Source organism: Chiloscyllium plagiosum, chromosome 17 (genome assembly GCF_004010195.1).
Source record: "Chiloscyllium plagiosum isolate BGI_BamShark_2017 chromosome 17, ASM401019v2, whole genome shotgun sequence".
NCBI lineage: Eukaryota > Metazoa > Chordata > Chondrichthyes > Orectolobiformes > Hemiscylliidae > Chiloscyllium > Chiloscyllium plagiosum.
In genome coordinates, this window is record NC_057726.1 from 40,191,043 (window position 1) to 40,205,354 (window position 14,312).

Below are 14,312 nucleotides of genomic sequence, written 5' to 3' on the forward strand. Positions count from 1 at the left end.
TCGCTGTTTCGTAGCATGTAACCTGAGATTTCATATTCTGTCTTATTTCAGAATACTTGGTGAATGACATTCTACTAGGAGATATTTCTCTGTTGTAAACTGGTAGTTTAATATTAGCCGAGACATTTATGAGAAATGTAATGTTTGTGCTCAATGGTTGGTTGTATAAATGTCTGTTTAGTTCCTCTATACCACACTATACAAACCTAGTTTCTTATATTATGGGAGATAACATAAGCATTGTTTCATCAGGTAAAGCACCCTGTTGTCAAAATCAGACTAGAAACAAAGGTTCTGAAAGGAACTGAATGCTCAAAACATAATCTGCAAACAATTCACAAGGCTAGATAACAACTAATGCCTCTTTTACAATAACTGCATACTCTGTCTCAGCCAAAGAATGAGGTGTGTAGTATACCAGTCTACATTTATTATCCTTTTGAATCTGGATATGTGTTACGCTCCCAAACTATTGTTGATGCATATACAGCAATGATGACAGGCAATTCTGGATCATAATAAGCCAATATGTCCTGTGAAATTAGTACTTCTTTAAGCCTTTCAAATGAGTACAGGCTTCTGCCTCAGCAACTGATTGGTTCATTGCATTTGGCAAGTTTAATAAAAACTTCCTTACTTAATTCACAATCATTTTAAATCACAGCGGCTTTGTGATGTTTTGAGGAGATGGAAATTCTTTAATTCCTTTAATTTTCTAAGGATCTGCTCTGACCCTTGATGAATGTATAATGTGTCCTAGAAAATTTAATTTGGCTGTGAGAACTCACATTTATCACTTAGAGTAAATCCTGCTTTTGTAGATATTGTAACACAGCTCACACTCTGAAATCATGAATTTTTTGTAGTGCGATCCATGGATTAGGATGTCATCCATGTGTCAAATTACTTCCTTTAATCTTTCCAACCACATTGTCCACTGAAAAATGTTTAGTGGGGGTGTGTTACCACAGAGGAATCAGTTAAGACAATACCTCCCAACTAGTATAATAAAGATGGTATGCAATTTTGATTCCTCATCCAAAGAAAATTGCCAAAGCCACTATTTACATTTAGCTTTTGATAATTGAACTCTTTCTCAGCTTTACCAAGCTCTCAGCTGCAGATGACATTTGATGAATTTCCTTTCAACAGCTTTATTCAATTGTGTGAGATCTAAATAAATGCTTACCGAGCCATTTGATTAGCTAAAACTATCTTGCAGATTTTGCTGAATGTGAGATAATTAAGATAAACTTGTGTTTACTTCTTGCTTTATCTTGTAAACAAAGTGGTAAGGAACTTTTCCTGTTTTCAACTTCCCAAGCTCCTTGAACAATTTTTGAAATTTTGGTCTAAAATCCAACACTTACTTCCAAATTTCTCCCTTTAAATTAGCCGTAAGTCTGTAAAAGCTCTTTTACTTTAAAATGAACAATATTGATTATGGACTATATGCAAAATTTCTGTGATTCTTTTGGAAATTTAGCAGTCATCTGTCGTTATGATTTAAAGTTGCGTGCCTCCTGGTCCATGGAGATTTACACTTGATGGCTGAAGAAGATCTTGCTCTAAGCATAGCTCAACATTAGACAGAACCAAAACCATTCATCAACAAAACTTTCTGCACTCGAATAATTTTCAGCTGATCTTTAATTTCACAGGAGAACAGTTATTCATTAACATCTTCAAGTTCTTGGATTTTGCCAACCTTTGTAGATTTTTGGTTTTGTTTTTTGCTGTGACACATTGCCTTAAAATGGCTCTTTTTTTACAGAAATAGTAGTCTGCAGTTTTGACAGGTTAATCTTTGTATCAGATCTGCTTTCCCTGCTGTACTGAGAACATTAGATCATGATCATGATCTTCGTAATTCTCCAATTTCTGACCAGTCAAACTCATGCTACAGAGCCCTCTGATTTGTTTCCAAGAAATCTCAAAGTTGTCTCAAATTACCCTTGTTTTTTTTTCTCAATCTTTACTTGCCTGCTTAACAGGCTTATTGACTTCAACAATATCAAGTCATCCCTTGACTGCGGAAAATCTGATAATATTTGATCTTAAGATGCCCGCTATTATTAATGCTTCCTTCAAAATACCATATTCATAATTTTCTACCAGCTGCTATAAATGAATAATAAAGGAGTTGACACTCAGTCCCGGTCACTGAATATGCTTATTAAAATTCACCCACTCAATAATGATATATTTGCAAAGATTGAAGTAGACATCAAATACTTTAAATACTTCATCATATGTAACTGTTTTCTTCATTGACTCTTTGTCTGTCAAGGACGTTATCACCAATACTCCCCGCGACATATAAATGTGTACTGACCTTCTCCTTACTAGGATTTATAGCTAATCCTGATGCTTTGCAGTTTCATGGTGAACACAGCCTCCAGCTCCTCTTTTGAGTTAAATGCATTTTTACCCCTTAATAATTCTTAATTAGGCACACAGCCTAACAATGTTCAAAGATTGAATATTCGTCCCAAATCTGGGAATACTTTTCCAATACCTCTTACATGCTTAGGATCAAGAAGTCCAGAACTAGAGAGCATAAGTTTAGGGTGAAAGGGGAAATATTTATAAGGAACCTAAGGGGCAACTTTTTCATGCAGTGGGTGGTGCGTGTTTAGAATGAGCTGCCAGAAGATGTGGTGAAGGCTGGTGCAATTACAACATTTAAAAGGCATCTGGATGGGTATATGAATAGGAAGGGTTTAGAGGGATTTGGGCCAAGTGCTGGCAAATGGGAAAAGATTAGGTTAGGATATCTGGTCAGCGTAGACGAATTGGACATAAGGGTCTGTTTCCATGCTGTACATCTCTATGATTCTAAGATAAGCTGCATGTACAGCTGCAACATGACCTCCCAACTCCTGTACTCAATGCTCTGATGAATAAAGGAAAGCAAACCAAACGCCTTCTTCACTATTCTATCTACCTGCGACTCCACTTTCAAGGAGCCATGAACCTGCACTCCAAGATCTCTTTGTTCAGCAACACTCCCTAGGACCTTACCATTAAGTGTATAAGTTCTGTTAAGATTTGCTTTCCCAAAATGCAGCACCTCGCGTTTATCTGAATTCAACTCCATCTGCCACTTCTCAGCCCATTGGCCCATCTGGTCCAGATCCTGTTGTAATCTGAGGTAACCCTCTTCGCTGACCACTACACCTCCATTTTTGGTGTCTAACTGCTCGCATCCAAATCATTTATGTAATTGACAAAACGTAGAGGGCCCAAACCGATCCTTGTGGCACTCCACTGGTGACAGGCCTCCAGTCTGAAAAACAACCCTCTACCACCACCTTTGTGCCAGTTCTGTATCCAAATGGCTAGTTCCCCCTGTATTCCATGAGATCTAACCTTGCTAATCAGTCTCCCATGGGGAACCTTGTTGAACGCCTTACTGAAGTCCATATAGATCACATCTACTGCTCTGCCCTCATGTGTATTCTGTTTACCATTATCATTTAAAGTAACATGCAGGGTCATTACTTCAGGTTTTGATTCCTTCAATCCCTCAGTTTATTTTGGATATTTTCTTTTAATTTTTAAAGTATTCTTGTTTTCTTATAAACTTTGCAATGGATTCTTTCATAAATTGTTAAAGAAGCAAATATTTGTACCCCATGTGGTAACCTTCCCACATTTAGAATGTCCAATGTGAAATGCATTATATTGACTTGTTTTCTCTTGGATTGAAATTTATTGTGTGTTATCATCACTAAATGTGAAAAGAAATAAGAATGCAACACACAAGCACACAGGTTAGAAATGACATGTGAGTTCAAAAAAGATATATGGATCAGTCTCGATAGGTGATTTGTAAACAGTACGGAATGAAACATTGATAGTCAAGCAGTTGAGTTTAAGATTCTTAGCTTTACAGGTTGATTGAAATATCTTTTTCCTGTATCCTTTTTTATGTGACTGGCTGGCAACACTCAAAGTAAGAGTGTCCTTAACTTGCAATGCAGGGGTGACTACAGGTTGGTTCTTTAAGTGTGCCCTTCATAGCACACCGTAACTTGAATCCAGTCTAATACACATGAGTACTCACTGGAATATTTTCTTCCTCTAGCACACATACAGGCCAGTGTTGAACTGGCTTTTCAAACCTGTTCCTGCATATTCTTGGAAGGGAAAGACAAACCTATCTCTTGCTGTAGTTACTGTCTTTTCTGTCATTATGTTCCCAGTCTGAAGTAACTCTTAGAAGTCCAAATTGTAGTGCATTTCTCTCTTTTTTTCCATTCCTTTGAAGCTTCCTGAATACCTCATCAGGATACCCATCCTGAATACCAATTTGTGGATTGCTCTCTTTCTCCAAACATGTAATTTACACCCACAGTCATTTTGGCTTTATCAACCTTTTTAAAAAGGCATGTAGGAATTAAAGCTTAATATGTCCATAGGTGACCTGGGACTAGGAGTTGTGATCATGAGGCAAGATGTTTAAATTTACAAGGGGAATCAGTTGAGTAAATACAAAGAATATAAAAATTGCTCTGGACAGAAAATCATGTGTTATTCACTGATTTCCATAACTGAATCCTAATAGGTGCTCCCAATTGACAATGTGCAGTTTGAAACCATCTGGAAGTATTTAGAAATTCATAGATGGATTGAAGCAGATGACAGAAAAACTCATTAATGATAACCGACATGTAATTTTCCAGCATATATGTGGCACACTGCTAATTCACATACAAAGTGATTAATAATTGTCATTAGGGACTGCGTTGTTGACAGAATAGTTTTAAATATCTTTGAAAGGAAGATTGATATGAATACTTGGAGACATTCCCAAAGGGAAGAAAAACAGTAAAATAGATTGGAACCACTTAGAAATTAATGTATTGATCATACTCAGATTTATTTTAATGTGTACAAGATGAGTCAGATTGGTATGAGTCATTCACAGATTTTGTTGGTTTTTCTTTTTGGGTTGTTCTTATTTCTCCATTGCCACCTTGGCTGGTTTAGGGGTGATTGGAGCAATTGTTCAAGTTTTGTCATGCTGCATGTCATAGGAAGTCTCTCTTACTTATTGCTTTTGCACCATGAAGGTCGATGGAATGGATCTCATGACCTCAGGTCAGAACCCCAAAGTACACTTTTATTTTTAAACTTATAATTCCAAAATGTGTTTCTTAAAGGGGGCTGATAGAGCCAAGAATGGCCATGGATGTAAGTTAGTGGATGTCTGCAAAGGCAGAGATCCATGAATGTCACACCCACAGATGCAAAGGGAACTAAAAACAACAGCCTTCCAAAGGTGAGAAGAGGCAAGTCAAAACAGACTGGTTTGTGATCTCTTGTGACCACAGTGATAATGAAGGCTGATAACAGGCTCAACAGCAAGCCACCCCTTGTGGATTATGTTCAAAATGCTTTGAAGAGTAGAAGAATACACAAGGATGGGTTAAAAAGCCAACATCAACTCATCGGGGGGTGTGCTACTGAAACTGAATCTTCTCATCTGTACCAGCCTACGTTCAAGTTTTAATGTGCTGTGAAGGTCACAGTCCAAGGTCATCCCTAAGTCACCTTATGCTGCAAGTAAAGACTCTTTCTCACTCTGAATGCTAGATGCTAGTCAAAATGGAGTCAAGATAACAAAACAACCCTGAATGCTGAAATTCAGTCATGAGAGAAGGAATCAGCACTATAGAATCTCAAACAATCTGCAAAACTAAAGATCACAGAACCATGTATCCAACTATCAATGTCAATACTTTCTGTCTCCTCCATTGCAACAGCCACAACATTCAATTGTCTGCTCTTTGTCAACAATTCAGAAACCATAAAGCTGATTTTTTAAACTTTTGTCTTTTTGGATTCACTTCTTATGCCTGATGTATGTGCATGTGTTTTGTGATACTATTGCATCTAGTAATTAATAAACTCACACTTTCTTAATTTAAGAAAGCCTGGTTAATTGTTTCCTTTAAAAACATCAAATCATTGGGTCTGGAGAAAGGTGTCAGGGAAGGGAAGGAGCCAGTTTTCAAATCAACATTGTTGTGACCAACCAGGTGAATAAAGAAAGATGAGGAGGAATTCATCCCTCCTCATCTTGGAGCTTAATAATTAAATTATCCTGCCTGGAACCATAACCAATTGGGCAATCTCACCTGGGATGTGGTCATAACAGGAAGCAGGTCAAGTTGCACGAGAGCTTCTGTGCTCAGGCATCTCTGCAGACTGTAATGCACATATTTATTGCAATGAACAGAACTTAAGCATTGTTAAAAAGAGAATAGAAATGAAGCTTTTCAAGTTGCACTATCAGAATTAGGACATAAGGAAATTCGTACCTCCATTTGCTAGTGGATTAATATCTGAAGATTTATAGAAGGTGGCAATTACATACAAGCGACTTAACATTTCCATAAAATGCACTAACTGCCCATTATTGTATAAGTCACAACAGCTCTTATTTTTATTCTTTGAGGGTCAAATATTTGGTCAATATTTTCTTATTTACAGACAAGGTTCAAATGCAGGAAAGCTTAGTGAGGAGAAACCTGAGGTCTACCTTTGTGAGAAAAGCCACTGTATTGAACATTAATCAGCTAGCTGTCTGGCTGCTGGTCAGGTTTCTACCAGAATTATGAATTGGGTTGGGAAAGTCCACCCATCTCGGGGACCGACATCACTAAAACTCAGCAGTGGGCCCAGGAAAGTGCTGATCTGATATCTGCCAAAGAGAACATAGAGCGTGAAAGGAAAATAGAAAAAGATTTTGCAGCTGAGTTGCCTCTTTAAAAGTATAGCTGTTTTAAGAAAGATTCAACCAGTCAGTCAGCAGTTGGAAACATTGAAACAGTTATAGACTCATAGAGTCATAGAGATGTACAGCATGGAAACAGATACTTCGGTCCAACTCATTCAGGCCAACCAGATATCCCAACGCAATCTAGTCCCACCTGCCAACACCCAGCCCATATCCCTCCAAAACCTTCTTATTCATAAACCAATCCGGATGCCTTTTAAATGTTGCAATTGTACTAGCCTTCACCACTTTCTCTGGCAGCTCATTCTATACATGTACCACCTCTGCGTGAAAAGGTTGCCCCTCAGGTCTCTTTTATATCTTTCCCATCTCACCTTAAACCTATGCCCTCTAGTTCTGGACTCTCCAACCCTAAGGAAAAGACTTTGTCTATTTATCCTATCCTTGCCCCTCATGATTTTATAAGCCTTTATAAGGTCACCCCCTCAGCCTCCGACGCTCCAGGGAAAACAGCCCTAGCCTATTCAATCTCTCTCTATAGCCCAAATCCTCCAACCCTGGCAACATCCTTGTAAATCTTTTCTGAACCTATTCAAGTTTCACAATATCTTTCTGATAGGAAGGAGACCAGAATTGCATGCAATATTCCAACAGTGGCCTAACCCATCAGTCAGCACAGGCACAGGGAGTTGAAATGTCTAGTAGCTGCTGAAATAACTCCTTCAAGGCAAGTATGCTGCCATGCAGTCGCCCTTTATTTACATGTGCACAGTACTTGACACTGGTCCAGCTTCCTCACAGCCAGCTCTCAGAGTGAACAGAAACTCTGACACTCCTGTTTATATCTGTCAGCCAGGGCTCCCCAAGACCTGGATAACAGCCCCAATCAGGGAACTCATATTCTGTGAGGCCTATCTGGCTGACCTTGTTGTAATCGCTTCAATTGCCCTCAAGGTGGAAAGAGCTGGGGTATAAAAGCACAGAAAACACCAGATAGTTACATTTGGGCAGTGAGAGAACAGATCTGAGACAAAAATCAGTTGAGATGTGATCAGCTTTCAGAGCTCCAGCAGTATGTTTGACTACTAGGGTCTAAGTAAGGGTAAAGAATTAGCACAAAATCCCAAGCGGGGAAGTTGAAATATAGAAAGGAAGTACATATCAGTAAAATGAATATGCTGCAGTTGTGAATGGGGCTGTAAAGTAAAGCTGCAAAAAAACTTAAAATGGGGCCATAAATTTATATTGAAGTTTGGAATATCAGAGACAAACTTAAACATTTGTAGGTAGACTACAGAAGATTAAGACCATAAAGCATGAGAATAAAATAAATTAAAACGTTTTAATTGCAGGGAGTGTGAATATGCCATTTTGTCAGGAAAGAAAGACCTGAACCAGCACAACACAACAGGGCTTGCCATGAACCCCCTCCATTTTCTTCAAGAAGGTGAGAAACTTCAGAAGAAGAAGCAGAAATACAGGAATCTCTGTTGATTCATAAAACCAGGAAATTACATTAATAGTTAATAAAAAAAAGTTATTTAATAGAACTTTCAAACTTTGAAAAGTTTTTTAAAAACTTTAAAAGCTTTATTAAAGGAATATTGCTATAGTATAGAATTTTAAAATCCAAAACAATTTAATACATAAAAGTGCTTTCCAAGAAAAAAGCTTTCAGAGGTGGAAGCAGTAAATCACTGCATCACTGCAAAATAATTAATAAATACAACTTAAAGATCTATTGGAATAATTTGTTACAGTTCAACAGTGATATTGAATTACTAAAGACAGGGAAATAAAGAAAAAGCTGCAAATACTGTACAATAGCAAAATATACAATCATCCAATTTAAACTGTATTGCTGAATACAAGAAGACAAGCCAATAGAATATTAGATTTAAAACAGTATTGAAAGTACACAGATTAAAATACTTTCATAAGGAAAAGTGGTAGAGGACATAATATTTCCTAATTGATTCAACATCAGAGATGATCCTGACAGAACACTGGATTGAACATCATGGAAAAAAACAGTTACCAAAAACAGAACTGTTTCAAAGCTTAATACCAAACCAGAAGCAGAATAAGCTTTAATATTATTATGTTGACTAGACACTACAGCTGCTGATGTTATAAATCATTAGAAAATAAAGTACAAATACTTTTGTTGATGTTATTTAAGCTTTTGACAAGAGCAAATAGAACCCTTGAACTGGAAGATTTAACCGAAAAGGATCCATAGAAAATTTTATGCATGAGCTCTACAGATTTGTTGAAACTTGGGAATATAAGGCTTTTCAATCAGAATTTATAAGAGATAGAATTGTTGTGGGAATTTTAATCAGTCTGTATTAGATCTTATACAGTCCAAGGAAGATACAGACACTCCAAACAGATACATGACAAGCCAACACAAAATCAGTTACTCATTGTCAGTGTCAGTGCTGTGAACAAAGAGAAACCTTCGCAGACAAAGACAGTGATTAGCTATGACAAAAGTGCATTACATCTGTAATAAAAGTATTTTCCAAAGGATTTGAAGAAGCCGGAGACAACTCGAGAACTTCAGAAGATCCCATGGATACACACAAAGAGCTCCACACAATACGTCACCCAACTCTGTTAGAAGAGATATTTGCATTTGAAGATAATCCCCAAAAAATAATCAAGGCACCCCAAGGAGAAATAAGTAATCCATCATGACCAGATCTGACTGATTTTATGGACATTTTGATCTAAATAGACATCTTGTTCAATTTAAACTTGATGAGAAACAAGTGTCTTATCCAAAAAACAAGTCATGATTTGAAGATGCCGGTGTTGGACTGGGGTGTACAAAGTTACAAATCACACAACACCAGGTTATAGTCCAACATGTTTAATTGGAAGCATTAGCTTTTGGAGCGCCGCTCCTTCATCAGGTGGTTGTCAAAAACAGGGAGCTTCAGAACAGACAGTCTTCAGAAGAAGAGTCACTGGCCCTGAAAATTTAACTCTGCTTTCTCTCCACAAAGGCTGCCAGACTTGCTGAGTTTCTCCAGCAATTTCAGTTTTTGATTCAGTGTCATATTCAGTTGAATATCTTGACTTAAACACTTAAAGTTAGAATCTATGGGTTTATAAGATCTGGTGCAGGTAAAATAATCCCTAAGGTTAAATGAATTTTTACAAGTCTCACTACAACATAACGAATATTAGATGTTTGAAAATGTATATGGTATTCAGATCCAACAAAACTCACTCTTGAGCTGGGAAGTGTGTCTTACCCTCAACATCCTGCAATTTGTTTATGTAGTTCAACTACTTCATAAGAAACCTATTATTGACAGATCTAAGAAAATACAACCAGAGGAAGACTTTACCAGACTTCCAAGATTAGATTAGATTACATTACAGTGTGGAAACAGGCCCTTCGGCCCAACAAGTCCACACCGCCCCGCTGAAGCGCAATCCACCCATTCCCCTACATTTACCCCTTACCTAACACTACGGGCAATTTACCATGGCCAATTCACCTGACCTGCACATCTTTGGACTGTGGGAGGAAACCGGAGCACCCGGAAGAAATCCACACAGACACGGGGAGAACGTGCAAACTCCACACAGTCAGTCGCCTGAGGCGGGAGTTGAACCCGGGTCTCTGGCGCTGTGAGGCAGCAGTGCTAACCACTGTGCCACCGTGCCGCCCCTTTTTAGTGCCGCCCCTTTTTGATGGCTGAATCTAAAAAGAGGATTTAATGAGTGGAAGTCACTTTTATTGGAGTATGAAATTCATCTCACACTATCAGTACGCAGGAACTCACAGATTTCACAGGACCACTGGAAATGTTTTATATCTCTGACACTACTGAAGAAACCTCAGAGGATGATATTCAGCAAGACTTGAGACAACAATGAAATATATTTCTAAAATTAAACATTACACTGCACTGGAGATTTTTGGTGAACTTTTAAATGACATAGTACTGACAACGTAGCAGTCTGCCACACACAGGGTTGACAGAGTAGAGTCAATGCTGCTGACATCAATGGTATGAAAGAAGTCTTCTATATCAGGGAAAAAGATAGATAGCATGATGGTCACTCTTTCTCAGAAATTGATTGATATCGCTGTGAGTTAGCATGTATTTTTAAGGAGGTCATGAAATTGACATATACACCCTGTACATTGGGTTCATGGTCACCACTGGTGTTGCTTTTATTTACAGATGTATTAATTCAATTCAAATTTCAACATCTGCTGCAGTACAATTTGAACTAATGACCCTAGACTATTAACTGCATCTCTCGCTAACTAGTACATTGGCAATGCCAACAATGCCTCTAAATTTTAAATTTTTCTCTTAATAGTGTGTCTTTATTCATATGTATTATCGTATATTTTACAACAGATCATTCTGAGGACATAGTAAATGGAGTACTATAACCAGATAACCTTTTGCAAGAGGCTGATGACAACCAGCCTTCACATGCAATTTTCTGTGCACTTAATTAGATCCAGATAATCTGAAAGAATGGAACATGCAAATGATTCTCTGAAGACAATAATAATGACTCTATGTAGGAAGTCAATAATGCGGGCCTTGTTAACTTATGTCTTCATTGACAAGGCTTCACTCTGAAACACATACAACAGAACTGTATTATTTTTTCCTGATGCCTCAAGGCATTCCTTAACAAGCAAGCAGTTGAGGTCATTACAAATTCCAATGCATCTGCTAGGCTATACGATAGAGAATGTTGGGATTTCTTAACTTAGCATTTGTTATCACATCAGTGAGTAACTGGAATCTATACATAGAGGTGTTATCAAACCATTCAAATCTAATGTCAGGCACATTGTGTCCAGTTATAGATTTTCCCAAACATCTTCACAATAATGTACAGAGTTTCTTTTATAAATAATTAATTGATTTCATTTTATTTTACAGTATGTCACAATATTGAAAATCACTTTTGAACAGTGCACTGAGAGAGTTGAGTAGTATGATATATTTTCCCGATGGTTCAGATGATAAATGAGTTTCAAATGTGGCATGCAGAAGAGGATGATGTGACTTTTAACCTGTGCTGCATTAGTTAATCTCAGTGAAGGAGTGTCTTTGAGAAGATTTGTAGCTTAGTTTGAAGTTCTGGATGTAAGTTTGCTCGCTGAGCTGGAAGGTCAGTTTTCAGACGTTTCGTCACCATACTAGGTAACATCATCAGTTAGCCTCCAGTGAAGCACTGGTGGTATGGCCTGCTTTTTATTTATGTTTTTAGGTTTCAGTGGGTTGGTGATGTAATTTCCGGTGGTGATATCATTTCCTGTGGTGTTGTCATTTCCTGCTCTTTTTCTCAGGGGGTGGTAAATGGGATCCAAGTCAAAAAGAACGGGTACCCAATGAACACAGACCGCTGAATTCTCAGCAACAAACTCAAACAAGCAGACAAAATGCATCCAGAAACCCTAGACAGTCTTCCCTATATCAAAAACATCTCAGAAATGACTGCCAGACTACTTAGACCTCTTGGCATCATTGTAGCCCACAAACCCACCAACGCACGAAACCAGCAGCTAATGAACTTGAAAGACCCTATACAGACAACAAGCAAAATTAATGTCATTTACAAAATACCTTTCAAGAACTGTAACAAACACTACATTGGACAAACTGGCAGAAAACTAACCACCAGTATACATGAACATCAACTAGCCACAAAGAGACATGACCCACTCTCACTTTACAGATGAGGAAGGACACCACTTTGACTGGCCAATCAGAGACACGCACGAGAATTCCTAGAAACATGGCATTCCAACTGGAACTCTATCAACAAACACATTGATATAGATCTCATTTACCACCCCTGAGAAAAAGAACAGGAAATGACATGACCAGAGGAAGTGATATCACCACAGGAAATGATGTCACCAACCCAAGGAAACCTAAACATAAATAAAAAGAGAGCCAAACCACCAGCGCTTCACCAGAGGCTCACTGAGAATGTTACCGAGTATGGTGGCGAAATGCCTGAAAACATACCTTCCAGCTCAGCAAGCAAACTTATATCCAGTGTCTTCTGGCTGCAAGGTGAAGGAAAAGTAACCTTAATAGTGTCTTCGCTGTTTGGAAGTGATCATGATTTCCCCCCCCCCACTTCTCTGGTTGTAAGTGAACTGTGCAGATGGGGCTGTGATTGCTCTCATCAACAAACACCAGTTATACAAACTACACTATTTAATACCAAATAGTTTCTTGAACCTGTTCAGAGATGTTCTGTCACACCTCTGGTCCAGGTGGGCTTAAATTCAGGTCTCCTGGCTCAGAGTTAGCATACTGGACCACAAGAGTCCCTCCAATTTATTATCCACTTGGGTGAGCAAGTCAAGGCAGTTACTGTTGCTTGTGGAACTAAGTTGGACTTACTTGTTCAAGAAAGGGATAAGGAGAGAAAATCAGGGAGAAATTTGACAGCATAAGAATCAAATTAGGAAAATAATTTGACACCAAATATGCATAAACAATTTCGCTTAACGGAAACATTAATAAATGCATGCTCAGCTCCTCCTGAACCATACGACCGAGAACTTCAGGTAATCTGGCCAAGTAGTGAAAGAGTTTAAAAAATCTGTCGGTCTTGTTCCTGAAGACCATCGCCTCATTTTATCTTGAATCCCAAGATCAATTTGAACTGTTTTCAGATGTCCATGAGTCTTTGCAACAAAGTAGATCTGAGCAGAAAATAACAATATCATTCATGAACAGGAAGACCTTGATATCCACGTACTGGGATAGTCACCCCTCTCAAACTCACATCCTTCCTGATGGGCTCAGCAAAATACTGTGCAACACATAAACAAGGTAGAGACATAGAGCAACCCCACTTGACTCTAAGGAAGCTTCCTGAATTCGGGAAGCTTCCTGAATTCCACCCATTGATTGAGACGACACATTGGTTTTTTTGTGTATAGCAGTCAGATCCAATTGCACTTTCCCTCCCCAAAGCCCATTTTGAACAGCATGTCCATCATGTAGGTGCGTGATATTCCATCAAAGGCCTTCTTCTGGTCTACAATGATAACAAAGAGCTGCTGGGTAAGTTTGGGAGGTTAGAATCTGGGAAGGCAGCAAGAGCACTGCACTAAGTGCTGAAGATGACTGTGCAGGACAGGACCTGCTTCTCAGTGTGAGAACACTGCCCAGACATATGCAGAGTGCTGTGCTACAGATTGCCACGGGTTGGGAGGATAGTGTACATGTGAGGAGACCATATAATTTGCAAGATATTCTCACAATAAAATTTGCACAGCTTATGTTCAAACTTTTGTTCTGAGTGTTTTGTTTGGTGTCAATTATAAGCAGTGTATGTAATGTCTGCATTTTCCAAATGCTTGTGTCTGTTCTCTTGTTTATTTCACAATAAAACTTGCAACACTTTTGCTCAATCTTTTATCCTCAGCGCTTGTCTGGATATTTGGAGATGTCACACACACATACACACACACACACACACACATATACACACACACACATACACACACACATACACACACACGCACACACACACATATACACACACA